Source organism: Papio anubis, chromosome 16 (genome assembly GCF_008728515.1).
Source record: "Papio anubis isolate 15944 chromosome 16, Panubis1.0, whole genome shotgun sequence".
NCBI classification, from domain to species: Eukaryota; Metazoa; Chordata; class Mammalia; order Primates; family Cercopithecidae; genus Papio; species Papio anubis.
Window position 1 is genome coordinate 36,831,634 of NC_044991.1, and position 27,012 is coordinate 36,858,645.

Genomic DNA, 27,012 nt, shown 5'->3' on the forward strand with positions numbered 1-27,012 from the left:
ACAATTTGGCAGTGGAGGAGGGGCCAGTGATGCCCCCTGGGTTAATGGTAATGCCACTCCCTGTGCTGGGGGAATCGTAGAGGAGGACGCTGTGATTTGAACATGGTTTGTTTCCACCAAATCTCCTGTTGAAGTCGATTCCAGTGTGTCAGTGCTGGGAAGTGGGGACTAGTGGGAGGTGTTGGGGTCATGGGGTAGATCCCCCATGAATAGAGCAATGCCCTCCCATGGGAGTGAGTGAGTTCTCACTCTATTAGTTCCAGCAAGAGTTGCTTGTTAAAAAGAGCCTGGCACCTCCCCACTCTCTTTTGCTTCCTCTCTTACCAGTGATCTCTGCGAGTTGGGGTTCCCCTTTCACTGTGAGTGGAAGCAGCCTGAAGCCCTCACCAGATGCAGAGATGCAATCATGAACTCTTCAACCATCAGAATCGTGAGCCAAACAAACCTTTTTTTCTTTATAAATTACCCAGCTTCAGATATTCCATTCTAGCCACACAAAATGTACTAAGACAGAGAACAAGTGTGAAGAGGAAAGATTGAGTCAGGTTTTGGACATGAACATGTTAGGTGCTTCTGGACCATCCAAGAAGGAGCGTTGAGCTGGAATACAGGCCTAGAGCTGCAGGAGAGATGCCAAGCAGCATGCAGATGTGAGGGTTGTGGGTAGGGGGCAGGAAATGGAAACCACAGAAGAGGATGAGATCAATGTCTGTGAAAATATGGAGTCAGAAAAAAAGTGTGGAATTGCTGAGCCCTAAGCAATTCCAATACTTAATTTCAGACGAGAAAATGGCAAAGGAGACTTCAATGAGAGAAAGAATGTGGCCAGAAGGCTGTGGGGAAAGCCCAGGGAGCGTCACACCCTGCAAGTCAGGCAAGGGAGTGTGTCCGCAGGAAAGGTGCTTGAGGTGCCACCGAGAGCTAAGGAGAGTGACGACTAGAAAATATCCCTTGATTTGGTGACACAGAAGGAATTGGTAACCTCAGTGAAGATGCCAGGATGGGTAGGGAATGGGCCAGATGGGTGCAGGGAGAGGCTGGAGGGAAGAAACGGGGACAGTGCTGTCAAAAAGTCTGATTGGAAATGAGGAGGAGCATCTCGGGGCAGTAGCTGAATAGGCCTGAGGTGAGGGCAGATTGGGCTTGATTTTGTAATAGAAGAGATTAGTAGATGTATTAAAAGCCAATGGGGGAAACTTGCCCAATGCTACATGTGAGAATTATGCATTTCACTGTAAATTTTTACTTAACAGAAAAGAAACAAAAATGAATCTTGAAATCTGGTCAGTGGTGTGCAAGCTGAAGTGTTTAGGAAGTGAGTGTAAAATGTCTGCAACTTGCTTTGAAATGCATTTTTTTAAAGTCTTGGCGGGTGGTTAGAAGAATGGACAGAAGAGCAGATGTGTGATCCGGCACATACAGAAAATGCCAATCGTGGCATCTGGGTGGTAAGTGTGTGACGTTCTCTGTACAATTCTTTCAACTTTTGCAACATTGGTGAAAAAGAAAACAAGAAGGGTCCAGTTGACAGAAAAAGACTAATCAAAAGCAAAAAGAAAACAGATGTGGTAAGTTTCCCAAGGAGCTGGAAGGAGATGGGGTTGATGAAGACATCTGGCTGAGATAGGAAGGTGAGGAGCTTCACAGAAACAAAAGAAAAAGGAAAATGACAGCAACTCTCCCTACTCAGCCATGATTAATCAAGCGGTAATCCACAATGGCCCTCCCCTGGCATCACTAACAGGCGTTTTTGTTTTTGTTTTTGTTTTTTTTACATTGATAATGAATTTGCAAAAATCCCCATGATTTAAGGTCAACCCTACAAGGTGATTCCAAACACACTGCTAACCAGGCTAAAGTTCTTTGAACTTCCCATCAGATGCTCTGTCAGCCTGATGACTCCCACCACCCATGTCTTGAGAAAAGACAAGTGAAATGAGTTCCTGCCACATCCAAGCCACTGCGAGTTCTATCGTCTCTTGAGCCTCAACAAGCACAAGCTTTGGGATCCACAGACTTGAGCTAGAGAGTCCCAGCTGGATCCTTCACTAGCTCAGGGACCTCAGTCTCCTCCCCTGTAAAATGGGGGCAAGAACCACTCCTGCCTCTCCCAATCACTGGAAGGGTTTCATGAATGAGGTCCTGCACACAAAAAACCTCTAGGCCCACACTGGGTCCATAGTAACCAGAAAACACAGATTGTCATTTTCCAAAAATACGAAGCTTAAGTGCAATTCATGCACAAGGATGCACTGTTGTCACTCAGAAGACACTTTATAATGTCGAGAGAGCGGCGGTGCTCATCTTTTGAAATCTCTTTTGCTCTCTGCTCACATCTCAAGCTGCATAAAAAGTGTCCTTTCTGGTGTCCCTGGTGCCTTAGGTCATGTTGCTCGTCCACATAAAAGCCCATTCGAGAATCATTATCACCCAAGCGGCTTCCAGACTGGCGGCTCATCACTTCTGAATGGTCCCAAGGCGGCCACAGAGAAGTGCCCCAAAGCCTTGTTTGTTTTCTTGGGCCAAAGGTCCACCTGTGGTAATTAGCAAGATTGGTCCTGGACCAGACCGAGTTGGTAGAGCTACAAGACCAAACGATGCCCTTCAAAATGCTGCATGGGAAAAGTGTCTCTGATTATCTGCTCCCAGATCTGAAAAGCTACCTTCCGTGAGCTCAGTGGAAAACTCCAATTCATTAACCGATTTCAACAGAAAAGACAATCTCAAAAGGCTTGTTGACAACCACTGTAGCCATGGTGTAACCTTATCCTTATCTTTCATTATTCTGCTTTTATTAGGAAAAGAAAAAAAGGCATTTGTTTTCATGGACATAACCTCCCAGAAAGCTTTCACACACAAGATGCACAAGATGAAAAAAATACACTTATTGGAGGAACGCTCGATATACTTGAAAGTGCTAGGAACATCTTCATTCTCTCTGTAGAAGTCACATTTCCTTTAGGATTGTGTAGCCTCACATATAAAAATATTGTTAATTCAATTCATATGAACCCTTACAATATCCCACTGAAGGTAGACTTTGTAACCGACTGCAGCTCAGCCCTGCCTTCAGTATAGACAAGACTCACCCACAGTAGCAGAACTTTCTCCAAACAGAAATATGTGGCAGACAATGTTAATGGGTCCAAGCAACAACACATAGAATGGACAGGCAGTGGGTAAGGGGGTTACCTGCACCTGCTGTCAGCCTCTCACCTGTATCCCAGCTGACCAGGCACCTAGGAACATAGTTGCCCATGTTTATTATGCCTGTTTCATTTGCTTGCACAATGGTTGGGGATTTTCGATTTTTTAGTTAGCTGTTTATATTTTTAAATCCTGACATTTCTAATTTAAAAAAAAAAAAAAAAAAAAAAAAACCAAAAAACCTGGATTTCCAGCTTTCTCATGAAATACCAGGAACTCTGACAAAATGGAGTCCCAGAGGTAGCACCAAGGGAAGACATAGGAAGCCCTAGACCTTCCAGTGCCCTTCAGCACCCCAAATTCACCCTCCAAATAAACAGAAAATCTCGGTCTGCAACCTCCTCTTCCAGAGACATCCCTGGCCACACTCATACAGATGCCATCATGGGCCCCTCCCAAGTAAAAATCATGGGGCCCCAACCCCTGCCAAGCTTGCAGGAGGAGAGGAGCTGCTGCCTCATTTGGACAAGGCCAGTGACCTCTGTTCCACCTGAGTCACCACCGGACCCTTGCACTGCCCACCTGACCCCTGGGAGGAATCACTTTTGAGACCTGGACCACAGTGAATGGACGAACTGGAAAAGGACATTGTTTTTAAATGGCAATTAACTCAAGATGCAGGCAACCCTTATTATTTGTGGATTCCATATTTGCAAATTCAGCTACTCGATAAAATTTATTTGTTATCCCAAAATCAATATTCTCAGCAATTTCCTGGTCACTCAAAGACACCGGCAGAGTGGAGAGAAATTTGAGTCACCCAGTGCTGAGGAAGAACACAATGACATCCTACCTTCTGGTTCCAGTTCTCATACTGCAAGTAAGCATTCTTTTTGTGGTCTATTTAGTGCCATGATTTTCACATTTTTGTGGGGTTTCTTTGGTGATTTCACATTTATAATGGCCCCAGGCATCGTGTTGCAGTGCTGGCTAGAGTTCCCAGGCACAAGAGGCTGTGAGGTGCCTTACGGAGGAAATTCATGTGCTAGAAAAGCTTCCTTCAGGCCTGAGTTACAGCGTTGCTGGTCCTGAGTTCAGTGCTAATGGGTTCGCACTATACCTCAAACAAGGCATCTGTCAACAGAAACATACATAGAACGAGGTTATGTACTGATCAGTCGACAAAACATGACCAGAGGCTAGCAGGAATCTAACTCTATGCTTCTCCTAGGGGCAACGATTCAGCGTCTACTAGTTCAGTGTTCATGGCAGCTTTATAGAACACAACTACCATGAGTGATGAGACTTTAAGTCACTGCTGCCACAGGGGGCCACCAAGAAAGGGTTTACAACAGGAGTGATTTCCCTATGTGGTTTCAGGGATGCCAAGTTGCAGGGATGATTCAAAGAAAGGGTTAAGAGGAATGAACTGTTTCTTCCGATTCTGGGTGCAGAAGGGAGCAGAAGTACCCCCTGGTCCCAGGCTTGGGGTCAACTTTGAGGCTGCCCTGCCCTTTGACTAGGGCCCCCTTTTCCCCCATTCTACCTGTGCCAGGCCCTGTTTTACTGTGTCTGGAACCCCATGCAGAACCCACTTCCCTGCGACTGGTGTTCCCTCCTTCCATGGATGGAGTCTGAAGAACCAGGTCTTTGCACCTACAGGGAGCCCCCAGATCAGAGCCGCCGGGGAAGATCTCAGTGTCTGCAGGAGGGAGAGGTGCGGGAGTGAATAGATTGCTTTTTATGTCTTCAGGCTTTTTGAGCTTTCTCTTTTTCAAAGACGCTAACTCTACATATACAATGCATTATCTCCGTATACCTGCTAGCAAATAGCCTTCCTTAAACAAATCAACCTATCCAGGGCTGGAGTATACAGCTGCCCAGGCTGGGCACTGCACAACCCCAGGCAGGAAGAATGCCAATTCACATCAGAGTCTATGTGCAGCACAGAGTCCTGACAGAGTGGGACATACTGTGAAGCTACATCTTCCACTGCATAATGTTCTCCTTTGGAAACATGAATCTAAGTATCTGCCTTCCCCACCCAAGTCAATGGGAAGTGGTTTCATTGGCCACCAGATTTCACAGAAAATAAAACGGGAGTGTTTTCCCTTTCCTCCAGAAAGACTTTTTATCACCAAGTCACCATCTTACTCCAGTGTTTCTGGAACTCGCTACTCTTCTTGTTGGTTTCCAAGCAGCAGCTGGAAACCTCCCTGGGTCAACCAGCAGCTGGATGGAAACCCAACTCAGGTTAGAGCTTAACTCCAGCAAGCACAGCGCTGCCTCCTACCAGCCCCCACATAGCATTTGCCTCCCAAACTACAGTGAAGCAGGATCCCATAGGCCTCCCTGTAACAATCTCTCCATGGAAAGGAAGGGAGGAAGGAAAGGAGGGAGGGAGGAATCTGCCCCAAAGCTGTTCTTGACCATTTTTTGAGTGACTTTACATTATTTTAAGCTTTATGCAGAAAGTACAATTTTATTAATATTTGTATCTTGCTATTTCATATTCACTGCAATTCAATGTGTAAAAGCTGCCACGGTGACACTAAGTGGTAAAGAGTTAGTGGTCCTCCCATCCACTAAGTGCATGGAACCAGAACAGAACAGGGCCCTGATTCCCACTGCCTGAGGCCAAGTTTCCATCCTCCTATGGACTTCTCTTCCCTGTTTTTCTCATCATTAAAAGAGAGAGTGACCATGCCTACTTCAGAGGAAGGTTATAGAGATTAAACGACACTATTCAACCTGTCTCAAGGGGCCACTGGGGAAAGTTTTCGATCTATAATAATTGCGTTTCAGTAACCTCACAAGCTAAGAAAGCCATCAATGTGGACAGATGAATCCTGAATTCACAAACAGCACCTTCCAGGTAGCAGGAAGACAGGTGAAAGCTAGCTTCTCTCCAGGAACTCTTTGCTCATCCCACCTCTTTAAGTAAATGCTTGGGCCAGGTGTAGTGGCTCAGGCCTATAATCCTAACACTTTGGGAGACCAAGGCTGGAGGATCTCCTGAGGTTAGGAGTTCGAGACCAGCCTGGGCAACATAGTGAGACACCTGTCTTTACAAAATATTTTTTTAATTAACCAGGCAACTCAGGAGGCTGAGGCTGGAGGATCGCTTGAGCCCAGGCATTCGAGGCTGCAGTAAGCTATGATGGCACCACTGCACTCCAACCTGGAAAAATGCCTGAGCTATCTCGGTTATTAACCACCAACCAAAAGCTGAAATCAAATAGGTTTTTGGTTCTATTTCTTTATTTCCCTCCAAAATGTGATGGAGCTTTTTCCCTGGGGTGCTGGAAGAAGCAAGGGCAGAGAGATAATAGCAACTGAAAGTGGAGATGCTGAAAAGCATGCTTGGCATGGATGGAAATTTGGCCTCGGGCAGTGGGAATCAGGGCCCTGTTCTATTCCGGTTCCATGCACTTAGTGGATGGCAAGACCATTAACTCTTTACCACTTAGTGTCCCTGTGGCAACTTTTACACATTGAATTGCAGCGAATATGAAATAGCAAGATACAAATATTCATAAAATTGTACTTTCTTCATAAAACTTAAAATAATATGAAATCACTCCAAAAACTTGTCGGGAACAGCTTTGGGGCAGATTGCATTTTCTCTTTCTTCCCTTTCTTCTGTTAATTTTGCATGTTAATTTTCTTCTTAACTGTTTACGATGTGCTATGATTTGATGACACAATTTTCAAGAGAAACAAGAGGCTAGGAAATGTTTCCTGGTGTGGCCACCAGCTACGAAGACAGCTGGTGCCACAAGAGCGTGTGTAGGGTAAGTTCATGTGCCCGAGGGTTGACCTGCTGGAGCAGGCAGCCATGCACCCATGCCAGACTCAAGGAGGGCATCACACATGGAGGGGGCAGCACAGGCCAGGATGTAAAGCTGGGAAAGTGCAGGGCTTGCCTGGGGGCATCCAGCTGGAGTGGCTGTTTGAAAATTGCTTGTGCTATCGGACGGAGAGGTCACGCACATGGAACGAGAGAGGATCATGGGTCATAAACCGGGAGCCAGAGCACCAGAGCCCATGGAGGGAGGAGCACAACACCCAGGCCCCTTGCCACGTTCATTCCAGTGAGGTAAAGTCCCTCTGGAATGGCTTGTGCACCCGGCTTGTGGACAGGAGTGGGATGGCGTGGCTGAGACAGAGACAGGAGGGAAGCAAGGGGAATGGGAAGATGTCAGCCTCGGAGGCCACTCCCAAAGGAAGGAGAGCAGGATGAAAAAAAAAAACCCAAATCCATGTAATGCCCTAAAGTGCACTGGGGACAGCTAAGGTAATGCAGATTGAGGAAGAGGCTCTAAGTCAGTAAGACCAGCACCCAAGATTCCTCTAAAGAAAGGCACTAAAACTCATCAGTGTTTGAAAAGATACTTGACTGCACTCGTACTTTAACATGTCCCATAACGCGCCCTGAGATACCATTTTTCACTTATCCAGTTGACAAATAACATAACACTCAATGACTCCAGTGCTGGTAGAGGTGAAGCGAATCACACAAGTGTACAAACTGGCAAGGCTTCCACAGACGGCGACTTGCAGTTCTTTTCAAAAAACACTCTGAGCCAGGAATTCCACTACCAGGACTATATCCTACATGTGTCCCCACACATGCACATAATGACAGTTGTACAAGGCTACTCACTGTGGCACTGTTGTCATAGAAAAGATTGGAACCAACCAAGGTGTCCTTCAGGTGGGGACTGGTTAAATAAATAACAGCTCGTCCACATAACGGAATGCCAGGCAAAGGGAATGAAGAAATCTGATTCCTCGTAATGACATAATCTCCCATTATTTAATGAGAAAAGGGGGCAGACTATGTATAGCAGGTACAATTATTGGTGGTTTTTGAAGGGAAAACAAGAAAGAGAAAGAAAGTTTTTTGTTGTTGTTGTTTTGTTTTGTTTTTTGGTTTTTTGCTTATGCATGAGCTATCTCTGGAAGGATGCAGAAGACACCGATTGCTTTGGTTGGCTCTGTGGAGGAGAATGATGTGGCTGGAAGACAGAAGGATGAGTCTAACACCTTTGCCACTTAAACCGATTGCTTCACGCTTTAAACATAAAACAAAACCCCAGGGCCCACCACAGCTTTGTGAAACAATGCCCCACTCTCCCACCTCACCCATCCAGCCTCTCCCTTCCAGCCACACCATCCCACACTCCCCACCCCTCAGCCATACCCAGCCTCCTATCTCCCTCAGCCACGCCATCCCACACTTCCCACCCCTCACCCACACCAGCCTCCTCTCTCCCTCTCAGCCACGCCATCCCACACTTCCCACCCTCACCTACACCTTAGCCCCTCCCTGTAGCCACGCCATATCCCCATACTTCCCACCCCTCACTCACACCTAGCTCCTTCTCTTCCCTTCCTTCTAGTAACGCGACCGGATTTTTATCTTTGCTTTTTTATTGGCGCTGATCCGGATGACTTTATGATCCTCGATTCTTCGACCTTTGTGACCGTGGTTTTCCTGATCTTCGACAAGATCCGATCTTCCGCGCGACTTTTACCGACTTCTTTATGACAAGGATCCGATTTTCTGACTTTATGATTTTCCTTTTTCATGATATGATCCGCATATCTTCCGACTTTGACGATCGGTTTCTTCCTTTTCTCGTCTGATTTTCGACTTTACTGACTGAAAGATTGTCCGGAGGATTTCCGGATTCCTTTATCATGATCCGAGATTTTCTGACTTTTTACCGATTTCTTTAGTGATCCGGATTTTCTCTGACTTTTATGATTTATTGGCGATCTCGAGATTTTTTCAAGCGACTTTTATGATTTATTTTGACTTTAAGATTGCTGATCCGGATTTCGACTTTATCTTTTGATGATTATGATCCGACTTCTGACCTTTTATGATCTGATTTTTCCGGACTTTACCGGAGCTTTATCTCGACTTTACCGGAGATATGATCTGAAAGATTTTCTCTGACGAGATCGATAAGCGCGATCCGGATTTTCCCCGACGTTTGTCCTGATGATTTTCCGACTTTATCGGATACCGGTTTCTGGATCTTTATTGATCCGCATTTTCCACTCTTTTGATTGAGATCGCCCTTTTCTGATATGATCCGGAAGACTTCCGACCTCAATCGACTTCAGCTACATCGACCTGACTTCCACCCTCAGCTTCCAGCCTCCTTCCCCAGCCACGCCGCGATCCGCATCTCCACGACCCCACCCAGCCTTCTCCCTCTCAGCTTCACGCCATCCCATCTCCCGACCCTCAGCTTCATACCCAGCCTTCCCCTCAGCCACGCCATCCTGACTCTGTCCGCCTTTTCCTCCGCTTCATGGAACCTTCACTTCCACCCTGCCGATGATTTCTAACACCACTTGCTTTGCATTTCAGATTTGAGTTCTGACTTAAAGCGTTTCTGAAATTCACATAGATTTACAAAGTATTCTTGTAATGGAAGATAAATGAAAGCCGTTTAAATGTCCATCTGTAGGGGAGAAAAATCAAACCAGTCAGGTTATTTCCACGCTGCACAACACCATGCAGCAGTGAAACAGTCAGATCACTGCTGTTTAAAAACCTCAGGCTGGGTGTGTGGCTCACACCTATAATTTCAGCACTTTGGGAGGCCAAGACGGGAGGATTGCTTGAACCTAGTAGTTCAAGACTAGCCTGAGCATCACAGGGAGACCCTGTCTCTACAAAAAATTAGCCAGGCATGGCAACTTGCACCTGTAGTCCTAGCCACTTTGGAGGCTGAGGTGGGAGGATCCCTCGAGCCCCGGAGTTCAGGGCTTCAGTGAACTGTGCCATTGCACTCCAGCCTGGGCAACAGAAAGTGTCTTAAAATAAATAAATAAAAATAAAAATAAACCTATACAATATATTTTCAGACTTTATATAGTACATAAAAATATATTATCAATATAAGCGTAAATTTTATATAAACCTATTGTATAAAGTATATAATTAAATGTATTATATTTTTATACATTTATATAAAGTTTTAAAATTTTTTACACTTGTAAATATAAAATAGATATACATATATGCCATACAAAATATATTTTATGCTTATGTATAAGTACCTAAGCATATGTGCACATTTATGTTTCTACATGTCTACATCTCTGTGTAACATATAGAAACAAATATATAATATACATATATATCATTTGTAAATGCATAGGAAAGGAATGGAAATGTTCTCTCGGGTGTAATAAGATTGGGATGATAAAAGGAAATGCAGGAAAGCTTGAGATTGTTACTGTATAAACCTGCATGAGCTTGTGTGATGTTTTTAAACAATAAAAATTAAACTAACCATCTTTTGGTGCCTGGCATGACAAGTATCTGCCACTAGAGGGCACTGGAGATCGCTAAATATTTCCCAGGATTCTCTTTGAGGGAGGGGCACGGATGCAGGGGATTTGAAGGAGGTTCCTTTACCTCTTCTATAAGGGTCGCTTTTCACGCTCGGGGACTGGGCCCTGAACCTGAACTTTCAGTGAGGGTAAAGCTTGACTGGAAGCCCACAGCCCTTCTCTCTCCACTCCCCTGAATGGACCCCTGCGGCCATCTGGGGTGGGAGTCCTTTATCCAGCCCACCGCATTTTCACCCACCACAGTTTCGCCCACCACAGTTTCGCCCACCAGCCCTGGCCTGCGGGACGCTGCTGCGGTGTGGAAGGTGGAATGCACCTGGCGTCGGGTGCATTTCAGTGAGCTCACCGTCACTCCTTATTCCACATGAGTGTTCAACGGGGAGCTCTGAGACATTCGAGGGGGCCGTTTGTGATTGCTCAATTATAGTGAAGACATCTTCGCATTTGGGCAAAGGAAGAGGGAAGCTAGAATTTCTGAAATGCTCAAAATTCAGCCCGAAATGCATGTCGATGAACAACCAGTTGGTAATTACCTACCGTAGACCCTAAATTTCTGATATGTAATCATAGAGCAATATTGCCTGGTACTTAGTATGAGCGGAATATGCAGGAACGCAGAGTCAGTCAACGTGTGTTGTTGTGTCCAGAAGTTTACCGAGCGTTTTTCACCAGTATGGAAAACCACGGCACCATGACACCAAGCCGGTGGTGTCTGAGTCACTGGTCCTGTGCTCCAGGCTTGGCCTGGCTCTGGGGCTGTGGGGATCACATTCTTAAGGACAAACACCTGGATACTTTATTACATCTTCTAGGGAACTTGTACCCAAGCATTCACCTATAGAATATGTGTATGGGGGGGGAGGGTGTGTATGTGTGGGTGTGTGTGTGTCTGTTTACCAAAAGTTACCTTTTTCAACTTCTCTTTTGTTCCTCCTTTATATTACAGAAAGAACTTTTTTTAATGATGCGTGTAAGTAGATTATACAGTCTGTGAATTTCATTTCAAGATAGGACAGGAAGCGTTACAAAATATTCGTGGTCTCCAAAGTGATTCTGACACCTCATGATGACTAAGACCTTTGGTTGCCGTTGCCTGAAATAATTTCCTCCCAGAGCAGCAGTTCTTCACCTCGGCTACACATTGAACTATGTGGGAAGCTATTAAAAATACAGATGCCTGAACCCCATAGCCTTCATCATCTTGTGAGCATCTGGGCCAAGTTCAGGGCTGGTGCTCTCGTTCAGATGGATGTAGCTGGTGGTGCAGAGATCCGTGAGCTTGCTTTTAGGTGACTTTCTGCTGTTGTTGGTCTGGGATGCAGTCAGGATACTAGGGCTTGTTTAAAGCTCCCCAGTTGTCTCTAATGCAGCCAAATGTGAGAACCATTCTCTATTCAATACCTTCAAAAATGGAAAACTAACAACTCAGTGCCACCCCAGGTATGATGTGCAACCAGCGGCATCGGCATACCTGGGAGCTTGCTAGAAATTCAGAATTGGGGACCTATCCCAGACCAGCTAAATCCAAATCTTGGGAAGTGGGGCCCAGGGACCTGTATTCCACTCCATGCCTCCACAACATTGGCTTACTTTTAATTTAGCTTTAAATTGCAATTTTAAAATGGAATTAACCAGAAGGCAAGGGTATAGGGGAAATTTTTTTTTAAACACTTCTCATGTAAACTCAAGTCTTTTATTCCTTTTTCGGGGTTAAAACAGGCTCTTCCGTTTACAAGGTTATTCGTGAGTTTCAAAAATTCCCACCCTTCCTCCATGCTTTTGTAATTCCTACATTCCCGCATGTAAACTTGGTGGCCACAATCAAACAGAAATCATGAGGGCCCTTTCCTCTTGCATCTGTAGTGGCAGCCTTTGCAGCAGAGAGTAACTGCTCCAGATCTGTTAAATAAATGCAAGTATCTGTATTTCTAAATCGCCTCCCAGGAATACTTTTGCATACTGGAGTTTTTACTTTGGCATGCCCTAATCCTTACACGAGCACGAATTCCTCTAAATCCCAGCCTGAATTTGTTTAACTTACCAGAGAAGCCTTGCCCATTGAAGACTGGTTCTTCAGCCACTGCTTTTCATTCTCATACCAAACAAGTGCATTTTTAAGAACTTGCAAGAGTCTTGCCACTCTTCAACAGAGAAAGTCCTCTCCAAATTAATCCACAGTCAGGAGCACTTCATGCTGCTTTTATATATCATTAAAGTCCTGCAAAAGCAAGCTCACAGATCTCTGCACTACCAGCTAAATCTATCTGAACGAGAGCACCAGCCCTGAACTTGGCCCAGATGCTCACAAGATGATGAAGGGCACCCCCTCCTCCAGCCTGTTCTTGTCCACTCTCCCAGGGAGGCTCAGTCTTTTGGCACAAAAGCAGTGGTGGCCATTCATTCCTTGCCCTAGTGAAGCCAACTTCCTCCACATTCATTCTGCCCATCAGCATCTGATGCCCCCACAATGGCAAACACTGCAGGGGGCCAAAGTCTGACTCCACAAGGAGGCAGAATGCCAGATCTTCTGCAGTGGTGCCCTCGAATGGCCATCTCTCACTGCCCAGGGTTAGCCTACATTGAGATCAATGATTAGCAGGTAACTTGTGAAGCCTACCCCTAAAAGTCCCATTGCTCCATCTTAGCTCATTTGGGAAAACAGTTTTTCCAACACTTTTTACATAAACTCAAATGTTACATTCTTTCTTTGGATTTCACAAATAGGACTAATAATTGATCCACTCATGTAAATATGAATACAGTGAATTGCACATAGTAGGCACTAGATTATTTGTTAAAATGTTGAATTAGGCCAGACACAGTGGCTCACACCTGTAATCCCAGCACTTTGGGAGGCCAAGGAGGGCAGATCACTTGAAGTCAGGAGTTCAAAACCAGTCTAGCCAACATGGCGAAACACGAAAAATACAAAAAAAACAAACAAACAGAGGCCGGGCGCGGTGGCTCAAGCCTGTAATCCCAGCACTTTGGGAGGCCGAGGCGGGTGGATCACGAGGTCAGGAGATCGAGACCATCCTGGCTAACACGGTGAAACCCCGTCTCTACTAAAAATACAAAAAATTAGCCGGGCGTGGTAGCGGGCGCCTGTAGTCGCAGCTACTTGGGAGGCTGAGGCGGGAGAATGGCGTGAACCCGGGAGGCGGAGCTTGCAGTGAGCCGAGATCGCGCCACTGCACTCCAGCCTGGGAGACACAGCGAGACTCCGTCTCAAAAAAAAACAAACAAACAAAAAACAAAAAAAAAAAAAACTAGCCACGTGTGGTGGTGGTACACATCTGTAATTCCAGCTACTAGAGAGGCTGAGGCACAAGAATTGCTTGAACCCAGGAGGCAGAGGTTGCAGTTGCAGTGAGCCGAGATCGCACCACTGCACTCCAGCCTGGGTGACGGACTGAGACTCTGTCTCAAAAAAGAAAAAATGTTGAATTAATACATGTATGTGAATATGCTATATGTATGTGTACATATGCATCTATCTATAGCTGTATCTCCATCTATATGTTCATGGATCTGTGTATCTGTATATCTACAGATAGACTGCCCCACTTGACCCAACAAGCAGTCCAATAAATGAGCCCTTATTCCGTGCTGCCAACCAGACATCACAGCATTCCTGACATGTCTCACTGAGTCCTCACACAAAGCCAAGAGATAGGTATTATTCCTGAGGCCTCATAAAGCCATTTGAGAAATGTGTAGCAGAGAATCAAAGCCATGTATAGCCAAAAAAAAAAAAAAAAAAAAAAAAAAAGGTACTGGAGCAAAGATTTCCAGAAGTACTGGAAGAGCCATGGACCACCTGAGAACTATTGATATTGATTTCACAAGCTCAGATGCAAGGGAGAGAAATTACCTGGTGTAGGGGAAGATTAGACCTTGGCCACCTGGATTGAGTTTCCAGTTTGCCAGGGCCTCAGCAAGTTCTTCCTTTTGTGCACCTGTTTCCTGGTAAACTCCCTGCAGCAGAGAAGCTGGTGGGGCCTGGAGGAAACTGTGAAAAACAGGGACAATGAAAACAGTCCTTTGTATGACACATTTAGCCCTTGTCAAGAAATACAAACGGGGAACCTAGCTTAGGAAAAGCAAGTTGTCTTCATTCATTTCCTAAAGGAAGTGGCCCTTGCCTATGACTGCTATGAGTCGGTTTCCAAAGAGCTCAGTATTAGGCTCTGATTGCTCCCTAGCAGAAATGGCTGCTTTCATTTATTCTTGCCCATCAGGCACAAAAGCAGTACGCAGAGCTCTAAAGAGGTACACAGAGGTGGCACGGTAAACATCGGCCTCCATTTCATTTCAGTGGGGGTGGGTCATGGATCTGCGGGAACAAACGCTGAATCCTTGCTCCAGGTGCGTGAAAGGCCACATCCAATTTTGCCTCCCGTTGCTTCCCCAGTATCCAGTGTGCTGGCCCCACAATAGATGCTCAATAAACACTTGAGTGAATAATTAAATTATTAACATATAATCATGAATGTTGTTACCAAATATTAAAGATCTTTTATAGACCAAGCTCAGGGCGAATTGATTTACATATCACTGTTTCATTTACTCCTCCTGACATCTGAAAGAGGTGGAGGAACCATTAGCAAACCCACATGGTAGATAAGGACATTGAGAACTCAGAGGTGTAGAGATTGGCACAGGATTGCACAGCCTGTCCTCAGCGCCAAAATCCATACAGAGACGGTCTGACTCCAAAGCTTGTTTTAGGGAAGGTTTTGTCATGTAAGTTTGTAATGTATCATGTAGTTTTTGTAAAATTGTAATTTATGTGATTTTTCTCTATTTGTAATTTTAAATTTTTTAATTAGGTGGCTGTAATTTTACATGATTATAATTTATTACAATTGACATTTTATGTAATTGTGTAAATTTTAATGTAATTTGGAAGATGGCCCTTTTTAGGTAATGAAGTTGCACATGTATACATTTCACAAAATATTTAAGTGAGAAATAATTCCAATCTTTTAGACTCTCAGAAAATGGAAGAAGGTATATTCTTCAACTCATTTTTGAGACTAACATAGACTTGAAACCTTAATTCATAGTAGAAGGGAGATGAAAGATGAATATTATGTATGACTGCAGATGCAAAAAATCTAAACAACAGCAGTCTGAATCCGGGGATATGAAATAGGAGGATACTTCATTACTAAATTTAGTTTATCTCAAAGACACAAAGCTGGCTTAATGTTAAAAAAATCCATCAGTGTAATTCATCACACTGAGAATATAAAGCAAAAACGTGATTGTTTCACAGATGCGAAAAAGCAATTATAAGGCATAACAGTCATTTATTATTTAAAATAAACACTATCAACAAACTAGAAAGAAGAAGGGGACTTATTAATGTGATATTGTTTACCTACAATAAATCTTCAGCAAACATCAAACTTAATAATGAAATATTAAATACTTTCCTCTGGAAATCATGATAAGGACAAAGATGCCCATAATAACTATTTCCCTTCAACATTTAGAGTAGAAGTTTCAGCCAATAGAGTAAGACAAGAAAAATATACTAAAAAGCATAAAGATTTAAAAAGGAAAGAGCAAAACTATTGTTATTTTGAAGATAATGATTGACTACATAGAAAACAGAATAAGATATTAGAAATTATGAGTTTTACAAGGCTACTCAATATACAACAATCAACTACATTTCTCTGTTAGTAACAAACAGCTAGAATATTAATTTAAAAGAAAAATATATCATTTACATTTGTGTTGAAAGGAATATCAAGTACCTAGGAATAAATCTAACAAAACATTTCAAGACCTGTATGCAGAAAACTGTAAATTTTTCTTAAGGAAGACCTAAATAAAAGAGAAACAACACCGTATTCATGCACTGAAAGATTCAATGTCATAAAAATACCAATCCTACATGAACTTGGTGTATAGATTTACTGTAGTCCCAACTGAAATCCCAACAAGCAGATTCTAAAATGTATATGGAAATGAAAAGACCAAAAGTAGTTAAGCTATTCCTGAAAAACAAAGAAGAGAGTGGATTTCCTCTGCCCGGTATCAAGACTTAAAATAACACTACATTAATTAAAGCAGCCTAGCATTTGTTCAAGGACAGATAATAGATTAATGGAATAGGATAGAGTGTTCTTAAAGAGACCCAGATGTATATGGACACTTGATTCATGACAAACATAAAATTGAAGGAGGATAGAGAGAAAACTATTTTAAAAATGTATGTGGCTGGGACAATTGAGTATCCACAAGGAAAACATGAAATGAGGCCCCTACCGCAAACCATATACAAAATTCAATTCCAGGCACAGTATATGTGAAAAGCAAGTTGAAAAAATCAAGAAAAAAAAAAGCTTTTAGAAGGTTAAACAAAACTGATAAATTTGAGTACATTAAATATAAGAACTTTGTTCATCAAAAGACAGCATTAAGAAAACGAGAAGGCAAGCCACAGAGTGGAAGAAAATAGTAGGGGCACATAAAACTGACAGAGAGCTCAAACTACATAAAGAATGTCTATAAATCAGTAAGGAATAAACAAAACATAGAAAAATGGGCCCCCAAAAACCCTGATATGCGTTTCAGAAAAAGGGAATCCAAATAGCCAACAGACATATGAAGGATGCCCAACCCTGTTAGTAACCAAGGAAATGCAACTAACATAATGTTCCTATTAGCCCAAATCTGGAACAACTCCAGTGTTCATGAACTGTAGAATGGATAAATAAATTGAGGTATAGTCATATAATACAATACCATACAAACAATAAAAATAAATAAACTTCCCAGGCACGGTGGCTCATGCTTGAGTAGCTGGGATTACAGGAGTGCACCACCACGCCTGGCTAATTTTGTATTTTTAGTAGAGAAGGAGTTTCACCATGTTGGTTAGGCTGGTCTTGAACTCCTGACTTCAAGTGATCCACCCACCTCAGTCACCTAAAGTGCTGGGATTACAGGCATGAGCCACTGTGCCTGGCCTATTTCCACCTTCTTAATATAAGAATTTTTGAGGCTCATCAGCAGCCCTCATCAAATACCCGTGGACTCTTTTAGCAGTGGGATTTATATGTTGTAGAAAAACCAGTAATAGCTAATATCAAGCCCTCTTCTAAGTGCTTTAATTGTTTTAATTCATTTAATCCTCATAACCACCTTGCGAGTCAGTGATCTACCAAGGGCAGGTCCTTGGGGGCATTGTCTGTAGAAAATCCTGATAAAAGTTTTCTGCTTTTTATTATCATGGTCCAGCAATTCTTAAAGAGATCAGGAATAAAATCCTCCTCTCTAAAAAAAAGTACTTTGTTGATCAAAGGTCTAAATAATTCATGATGATTACTGATGAGTTATAATTTTATATAAATTAATGTAAGTTTCAAACTAGCATATTTTTATTACAGATTAACATTGCATCCTACCCGGAAGTTGATTCAGAGAATTCTCAGTTCTACAGCCGGTGCCTGACCCATGTGGACTCAGGCTGTTTCAAAAGTGGGTTTCTATGGCTGTCCGAGCTGCCTTTTCTTCAGGTGCAATCACAAGACAAGCCCTGGGATGCCGCAGATTCACCATGAACGGTGGATTCCTGATAAACAATGATAGCAGGGTGCCTAGAGAGGCGAAGATGCAAACTTTGAGTTATTTCAGTTCTGTCTCCATGAGACCTCTTGGAGTTTTGTGCTTAAAATTCCAAACGATGAAACAGAATGCAAACTATGAGATGACTAATTTAATACGAAATGGGCAAAACTGAGTTTGTATCTGAAAAAAATAGTACTGCATTTGAATAATATCTTTAAAATTAAAATGTAAACCAGGCATTCTCCTTCCCCCTCGTAGCACTCTGGCGCTGCAGGAGCCTCTGCACAGAGCAGAGAGCCTGGACATTGCACTCCTGATGCCCCTGGACGCACACCCGCGGGCACGGTCCCAGACCCCGTGGGGCACAGGCATACTTGCCTACCGGGCAGTGTTTTGTGCCAGTGAACTCAAGGGGAAGTAACTTAAATAAACACTGACCATGGCTAAAATGCCTCGGTGTGAGAACAGGAGGTCAGAGTCCAACGGGGCACATGGTGAAGTGCAGTCGACTGGAAACCTGGGGCAGAGCCTGCGTGTTTTCTGGCACTCAGCCCTGGAAAGACTCCATTAAACCAGAGTCCCTGGGGGACAAGCACCCTGTCCCTCCTACACGTTATCCCCTGTCATTCGCACAGGTGTTTCCCCCAGATCATCCCATTCCACAGGTTCCCCTCTGTTGACCCTGCCACCGCCCACCCATCCAGCTCCCTGAGCTTGAAATGCTGGTCTTCAGCATCTCCACGCTAAAACAGTCGCTCTCTCCTCAAAGTCACTTGAGTCTCTTTTTTCCTTCCTTTTTTTCCCAGTGTAAACACCCAGGAAAGGCCTCCACTGCCTGCCATCTGGGCTCTCCAGCCCCTTTCTTGGGTTCCCTATGTCATCTCTGCTCTGAGCCTCTCCTGCATTTCACACTTTGTCTGTCACACGTCTGCTTCAGGAGCTGACTTCCTGCCTGAATTAAGCCAAATCCAAAACTCTTTTTTCTGGATTCAGTCAACTCCTGCATATTCTCTCCATCCTGCACCCTCAGTCCTCGCCAGCTCGCCAGTGTCATTTCTTCCTCTTTTCCACCTGAGATCCTTCCTCCACAAAGACTTTTGCAATTCTCCACAAAACTGAGCCCATCAAAAGTAATAGACATTCTGGTGGGTCAGGCACAGTGACTCATGCCTGTAATCGCAGCACTTTGTGAGGCTGAGGCAGGCAGATCACTTGATGTCAGGAGTTCGAGACCAGCCTGGCCAACATGGCGAAACCCCATCTTTACTAAAAATACAAAAATTAGTTGGGCATGTTGGCATGCGCCTGTAGTCCCAGCTATTCAGGAGGCTGAGGCAGGAGGATTGCTTGAACCCAGGAGGCTGAGGTTGCATGCACCTGTAGTCCCTGCTATTCAGGAGGCAGGAGGATCGCTTGAACCTGGGAGGCTGAGGTTGCAGTGAGCTGAGATCATGCCACTGTACTCCAGCCTGGGCAACAGAATGAAACCCCGTCTCCAGAAAAAAAGAAAAGAAAAGAAAGCAACAGACATTCTGTAATTCTTTTCTAACCATCCCACTGCTTGTTTGTATTTTTGGGTTTCATGCTTATCTTTAATGGCTGTCCCCCCTCATCGTCTCCCCTGAAGCCACCACCTGTCTCTCTGTTTGGGGTTTAAAGGTGCCTGAGATCTTTCCCATCATGCAAATAAAGAGAGACTGCATGGCTTCTCCAAGCTATCATAGAACTTGGCTTTCAACTTCCAGTCTTCTGGATTCAAGTCCAGTGTTCCTTCCCCTACACCAGGGATACTTAATAGCACACAAGGTAACTTTAGCTGGTACTCAGAAGAAATTTTTATCAATTCTATATTGATTTTAATGTGTATTAGAAAAACTAAAAACCGTCACATCCTCGGCTCAAGTTGCCACCTCCCAAGTCTAGTAATAGCTCCTCTAATGCACCACCATTCTCAACAGAAAAACTGTCCACAGTCTTGTTTACTGCCATTTCATAAATGAGAAGTAGCAGAGAACAAGAGTTTGTTTAAGCTAGTGGTTCTGTCAACCTTGGCTGCCATGAGAATTATTTGGAGAAACATTTTTTTAAAACACCAATGACTGGATCCCCTTCCCCTCCCTGCCTTGGTAAAATTGGTTGGGAGTAGAGTCTAGATGGTGTAAAATACCCCAAGTGATTCAAATTGAAATCAGGGTCGAGATCTTCTGGTTTACGTCAGTGACTGCACAGCTGGGCCTGAGGATTGCATTTCTTTCTTTCTTCTTGTTCCTTTCCTTTTTTTTTTTTTCTTAGAGATAACGTCTCACTGTGTCTCCCAGGCTAGAGTGTAATGGCACAATCATGGAGGAGGCACTGCTCAAGCAATCCTCCTCCCTCCACCTCCCAAGTTGCTGGGACCACAGATGCAGGCCACCACATCAGCTAATTTTTAAATTGTTTGTAGAGATGGGGTCTTGCTATGTTGCCCAGGCTGGTCTCAAACTTCTGGCCTCAAGCTATCTTTCCACCTTGGCCTCCCAAAGTTTTGGGATTACAGGCATGACCCACCCCACCCAGCCATGAATCGCATTTCTAAGAGCTCCCGTGTGATGTTGATGCTTCCCATTCAATCCAGGGAACACACTTTGATCCCCACTGATGCAGATGAATTTGGGAGGACCACTGTGGGTTTTTACCTTCCCAGCATATTTTTGTTCTCTAGTAATAGCTCCTGACAACATGCTTTGGAGAGCCACGCCTCATCGACTCTTAGGTGTAGCTCATACCTCACCACTCAGGAGCAGGAACCACACCCAAGTCTGGCCAATGCCCAGAATCTGTATCTGTTCCAGTGAGTAATGGGTTCAGTGATGGGTGCTTAATACAGTCCAGTGAGAGTCAGTGCTGGGAATTTTGCTGAAACCCTTGAGAAGAGGTGCTAAGTTGGCAAGACATAGACCTGGAGCTGCTGGTGACTGTTTTGCCTTTGCCTGGGAGGAACCTGCCTGAGGGTGGAGCAGGCAGGTGAAAGCAAAGGAGACTGACAGACCAAGAAGATGGTACCCTTTTACTCCCTGGATCCAGCCAAACCTGAATCCAGACATACATTTTTCAGTCACATGAGCTAATAAGTTTCCTTTCTTGCTCAAGCCAGTTTGAGGTGGATTTTTGTCAAGTGCAGTTCAGAAAGTGCTGATACATGAAACATCACAGTGCACCTGCCACCCCGCAGAGGGGGCTTCCAGCCTCTCTTCGGGAGGCTGCCTCCATCAGGCAACTATCTTCAAAAAGGCCCCAGGATGGAGCAACAGAACCCTTAGATGTCAGTCAGTGTCATCACCTCCCTGCTTATTGGGAAGACTGGGGGACAAAGAGGGGTGAGGAATTGCCCCAAGTTGTGCCTTCAACAAAGCCAGCTAGGATTTCAGCCCTTGGCTCTATCAGTAGGCACACCCACACCAGGGGGCGGGTGACAGCCAGCAGGCAGTGCCACCATGTTGCTCAGGTCTCCTTCGCAAGGACACCCACTGTAGGGAGAGGGTCTCACCGCTTCACGAAAAGTGGCTTTATTATTGCCCACTTCTCAATGTCTCAATGTTTCTAATTGCAATCTAACAAACACATACTTTTTTTTTTTTGAAACAGAGTCTCACTCTGTCGCCCAGGCTGGAGTGCAGTGGTGCACTCTCAGCTCACTGCAACCTCCACCTCCCAGGTTCAAGCGATTCTCCTGCCTCAGTCTCCCAAGTAGCTGGGATTACAGGCTCCCACAACCATGCCTGGCTAATTTTTGTATTTTTAGTAGAGATGGCATTTTGCCATGTTGGCCAGGCTGGTCTTGAACCCCTGACCTCAGGTGATCCATTCACCTCGGCCTCCCAAAGGCTGGAATTACAGGTGTGAGCCACCGCCCCCAGCCAACACACACCTTTTTAAAAAGCCATATCAAATCCATGATTTCTGGGATACTATTGCTTAGCAAAGTAGTTGTCAAACTGTAGCCCTCTAATTAGCAATATCAGAATCACCTGAGAAATCGATAAAATGCAAATTATCAGCCCCTCCCCAGACCTACTGCACCCTGAGAGAGAGATCCAGCCATATAGCATTGAACAAGACCTCCAGGTGATTCTGATACATGTTCAACTTTGAAAGCCACTGGCTATGGCTAAGTAAATTTTTTAAATGGGTTTAAAGTCTATTTAATGAAAATTACAAAGTAAATGTAAATGACTTGTGAATATAGCAAAAATGTAGGAAGCTATACAGAAGTGATTAAACATGAAGAAGTGCCATCCTATAACATTGAAGCCTCTAGGAGTGCGAAGGAAGGAAGGTCTACCCCAACCCAGGGAGATTAAGCCCACCCCTAAACATTGCAAGAGTCCCCCTATGCTGGCAAAGGGGGCTTTGTCACTTGTTTATTTGTGTTTTGCTGAGGGACAGAGAGTTTACCTGTTTAACTCCGACCATTTATCCCTCACTATTTGGAAAACTATAAAATAGAAGAGTCCTCTCTTAAGATGATCCACCCAGATGACTTGGGGACTTTCCCTTTGTTACAGATAGAGAAACAGGTTTTGGCCCTAAGGCTTTGAACATTTCCCAGTGAATAACAGTCACTGCTGGTTATACAAACCCAGCTCACCTTGAACACACGAGACCCAGTGAAACCATCCCGTCACGTGGGAAGGGTGGGCCTGAAAGAGCCTTCACAATCACAGAGCATCCATAACGACCTTGAACGTAGATTCTTAAGAAGGACCAGGGATGCACGTGGTTTCCTTGATAATGAGAGCGTGGATTTCAGGCGGGGCCCTCAGAATGCTTGAACCCGGCCCCACCAGGGGCTGCAATCCCTCGTGAATCTGACGCATCTGTTCACAACAGCCTTGAACCACATCCATGAAAATCATTGTCGCCACTGTTGGACCCACCTCCCCACTGAATAGGTGAGCAGAGTGCTTTGTTGAGACCCCTTTCCTAAAGGGTTCGTATGTTTCTTTAACCATGTTTATGTGGGATTCTCTGACATTCAATAGATAGCAGTCTTGCATTTAATGTCTTTCTAGCATAGCACTGTGTGTACCCTCGGTTCCAAATGCAAAATGTAACTCATGAGCATAAAAGCTCTAAAGAAACCTTGGTCACTCATGAGAATGGCATAAAATCCAGAGGTGCTGTCTCAAGACAGGGTTCATCTGTCCCTGAAATGAAGACACAGTGGTGGTCTTAAATCAGAAGACAGCCCCAGGGATTAGCTGGTGTGAGAATGATGAAAAACAGCATTTTGTTTCTTTGTAGTCTATTTCTTTTTCTTGTAATTTTTGATTTTTTAAAATTGGGATAAAATACATATAACATAAAAGCGACCATCTGAACCATTCTTAACCATGCAGGCGTTAACACACATTGTTGTGCAGTCATCACCACCATCCACCTCCACAGCTCCTTTCATTTTGCAAAACTGAAACTCTATGAGTGAAACAACTCCCCGTTTCTCCCTCCCCCAGCCCCTGGCAACCACCGTTCTACCTTCCGTCTCTCTGAATTTGACCATAGTCTATTTCTGAGTGAGACCTTTACCTGACTCGTTACTGGGTAAATCCTAATGAGAGTAAAATTGTCTCAGCCCCTCAGCGAGCAAGTTTTGGATTCAGGCATCTCTGGGATACTCAGTATGACCATAAAGCAGAACTCACAGAATGTGGTCATAAGTGGGGATTTTCTGTTCAGTATTTTGCTCTGGATTTGTTTATGTGAACATCCCTGGGGTAGCAACAGGCACATTGGATTTAGATTCAGAAGAATTGGGATTGAAAACCCAATGCTTCATTATCTTGGAGAAGCCACCTCCTCTCTCTAAATAAATCTCTTAGATTGGTTCTCATTTTAATTTTAATTTTTATTTTATTTTATTTTATTTTATTTTATTTTTTGAGACAGAGTCTCACTCTGTCGCCAGGCTGGAGTGCAGTGGCGCGATCTCGGCTCACTGCAACCTCCGCCTCCCAGGTTCAAGAGATTCTCCTGCCTCAGCCTCCTGAGTAGCTGGGATTACAGGCATGTGCCACCACACCCTGATAATTTTCGTATTTTCAGTAGAAATTGGGTTTCACCATGTTGGCCAGGCTTGGCTCAAACCCCTGACCTCAAGCAATCTGCCCGCCTTGGCCTCCCACAGTGCTGGGATTACAGGTGTGAACCATTGAGCCTGGTCTGGTTTTTATTTTTAAAAATCAGAAGATTTCATGTAAAAATCTCAATTTCTGGACTCTCTTGAAAAAAATCAAAAATCAAAACAAGCACCCATTTTTTTTAATGTCCAAAAACTTCAACTAGGCACTTTACCAAAGAAAGATATACAAGAAGTCAATATGTCTAAACAAAGATGCTCAACGTCATTAGTCATCAGGGAAATGCAAATTAAAATCACAGTGAGATAGGCCGGGTAACATGACTCACGCCTGTAATCCCAGTACTTTAGGGGGCTGAGGAGTGTGGATCATGAGGTCAGGAGGTCGAGACCAGCCTGAACAACATGATGAAACCCCGTCTCTACTAAAAATACAAAAATTATCCAGGCTTGGTGGCACACGCCTGTAATCCCAGCTACTCAAGAGGTTGAGCCAGGAGAATCACTTGAACCCAGGAGGCAGAGGTTGCAGTGAGCCGAGATTGCGCCACTGCACTCAGCCTGGGCAACAGAGTGAGACTCCATCTCAAAAAAAAAAAAAAAAAATCACAATGAGATACCACTTGGAATGACTTAATCAGTAAAGCTGACAATAACCAAGCGCTGACAAAGGCACAGAACAACTGGAATCTGCATGCATAAGCAGCCTGGAAACTTCTTACAAAGTTAAACATGCACTTACCACATGTCCTCTCCTGGGTATGTACCCTAGAGAAATGAAAAATTATCTTCCCACAAAAATACACACCCAAATGTCTATAGCAGGTGTATTCGTAATTATCCCAAAATAATGCAAATGTTTGTCAACAGGTGAATGGAGAGAAGCACTTGTCCGTCCATGTCCTGGAAAACCACTCAGTAATAAAAGGAACACATGACTGGTACGACCAACATGAGTGAATCTCAAATGCCTCATGCAATGGAAAAGAAGCCAAACTCCAAAGACTGTCCACTGTCTGATTCCATTTTCATGACTTACTGGAAAAGGCTAAACTGCAGGTCAATGGCCACCAGGGGCTGGGTTGGGCAGGGTGTTGGTTGAAATGAGCATGAAGGAATTTTGTGGGGAGTGCCAGAACTGCTCTGTATCTTGATCTTGGTGGTGGCTACACAACTATTGTATTTATTTGCTGGAAACTCATAGAACTGCACACTAAAGAGTGAATTGTGCTACCAATAAATCAGACCTCCGTAAACTTGACCACTGCACCTCACCCTAAAAAAAAAAATCTAGCACTCCTGGGCCCACCTTCCTGCACAGCCACAGTTGGCTAAACAGGAGAGAGCTAGACAGTTAGGCAACCTGCGCTCACCTCCTTGCTTAGCTTGGGTTCCCTCAGATGCGGTTCCTGTGCTCAGGACAGGCAGCTCACCTGTGACGGGGTGTCAGGAAGCAAGAGTGGCGGAAAAGAGTAGATAAAGGGCGCATTGATGGTTTGGTTCATCTGATCGGGGAGCAGTCACCCTGAGGCACTTTGCAGAACCAGCCCCCGCATCCTCCGTGTTCCTCGTTCACAGGTCAGGAGGCTACCACACTTACCCGGTCACATTCCTCGTTGTTGGCGTCACTCTCCATGCCATGAGCAGCCCCCACCATTGTGCTGGGTTAACAAAAGCTCCTGCAACTTGGGAGAAAGCTAGTTTCCAAAATGTGGGGCCGTGCAGCAAGTTCTGCAAGGTCAGAACTGAGTATGGCAGGTGTGGCCAAGAGCAGCGATGCCACTGGAGGATGACACAGGCTGCAAAGCATGCCCCCCACCCACCTCCATGAGGAACCCCACCCTCAGCCCTGCGCCCGCTTGTGTCCTTGGGCCAGTCCAAGAAGGGGTATGAGCTCATCACTCTGCTAGGCGTGATAAAGCGACTGCTTATAAACAACAATCAGGGAGTGGATGGGGAGTGGAGACCACGAGGCTGAAAATGAGTAAACCTAGTTTCTATTTCTAGTTCTTCCAACAACCAGTTCTGAGACCTTGAGCAAATCATGTCCCTATAATGGACCTCAGTTTTCTTCTGTGTCAAATGAAGACAGACAGAATTAGGTAAGCTCTCTAGTCCCTGCCATCCCTTAAAAAGCTATCATTCCATCATGTCTCCAAGAAGTGTCTCTCTCTGCAAAGTAGTCACTTTAGGAAGCCATGGTACGTGGTACAGTTCACTGGAATTGTTCAAAACATGTCAAGGCTTAGAACACATGCTTTTGGTTATATCCAAAGGTGAAGAGCTCCCAAGTCTGGGGGACGGATTATATTTTGGAATTTCAATGTTTATGAACCATATGGGGATCAACCTGGAAAAAGCTTGATCCAAAACCAGGTATAAAGCAGTGCTTCCAAAACGTGGTCTGAGGACAGCCTGTATCAGGGGCACTCAGGTGTTTGTTACAAAGCAAATGTGCAACAGACCCAAACTGAAGGACCTTCTACAAAATAACTGACCAGTACTCTTCAAGACTGCCAAAGTAATCAAAGACTAAGAAAGACGGAGGAACCATCACAGATGGGAGGATACTACAGAGACATGACTGTGAATGCAATGTGGGGTCCTGGATTCATTCCATCTGAGAACAGGGAAAGAACATAGCAGAAGAGCTGAGGGAATCCAGATAAAACCTGGAGTTCAGTCACTAGCATTGCCTCCATGGTAAGTTCCTGGTTTTGACCATTGCACTGATTGCATAAAACGATAACAGAGTGGGGTGAGCTGAGTGAGGGGTAAACAGA

General features: G+C 44.4%; 1 long non-coding RNA gene across 1 annotated transcript in view; it reads right to left on the minus strand.

Annotated features, from left to right (window-relative positions):
- The window catches only part of LOC103888168, a 61,858-nt gene extending 43,144 nt beyond the window's left edge, over positions 1-18,714 (minus strand). Inside the window, exons 1-4 of the long non-coding RNA XR_002515257.2 lie at positions 17,952-18,714; positions 14,402-14,539; positions 12,569-12,745; positions 4,001-4,281 (exon numbers count right to left, since the gene is read on the minus strand). This is a non-coding gene — a long non-coding RNA (uncharacterized LOC103888168). The remainder of the gene's footprint in view (positions 1-4,000; positions 4,282-12,568; positions 12,746-14,401; positions 14,540-17,951) is intronic.
- Positions 18,715-27,012: the final 8,298 nt, after the last annotated feature.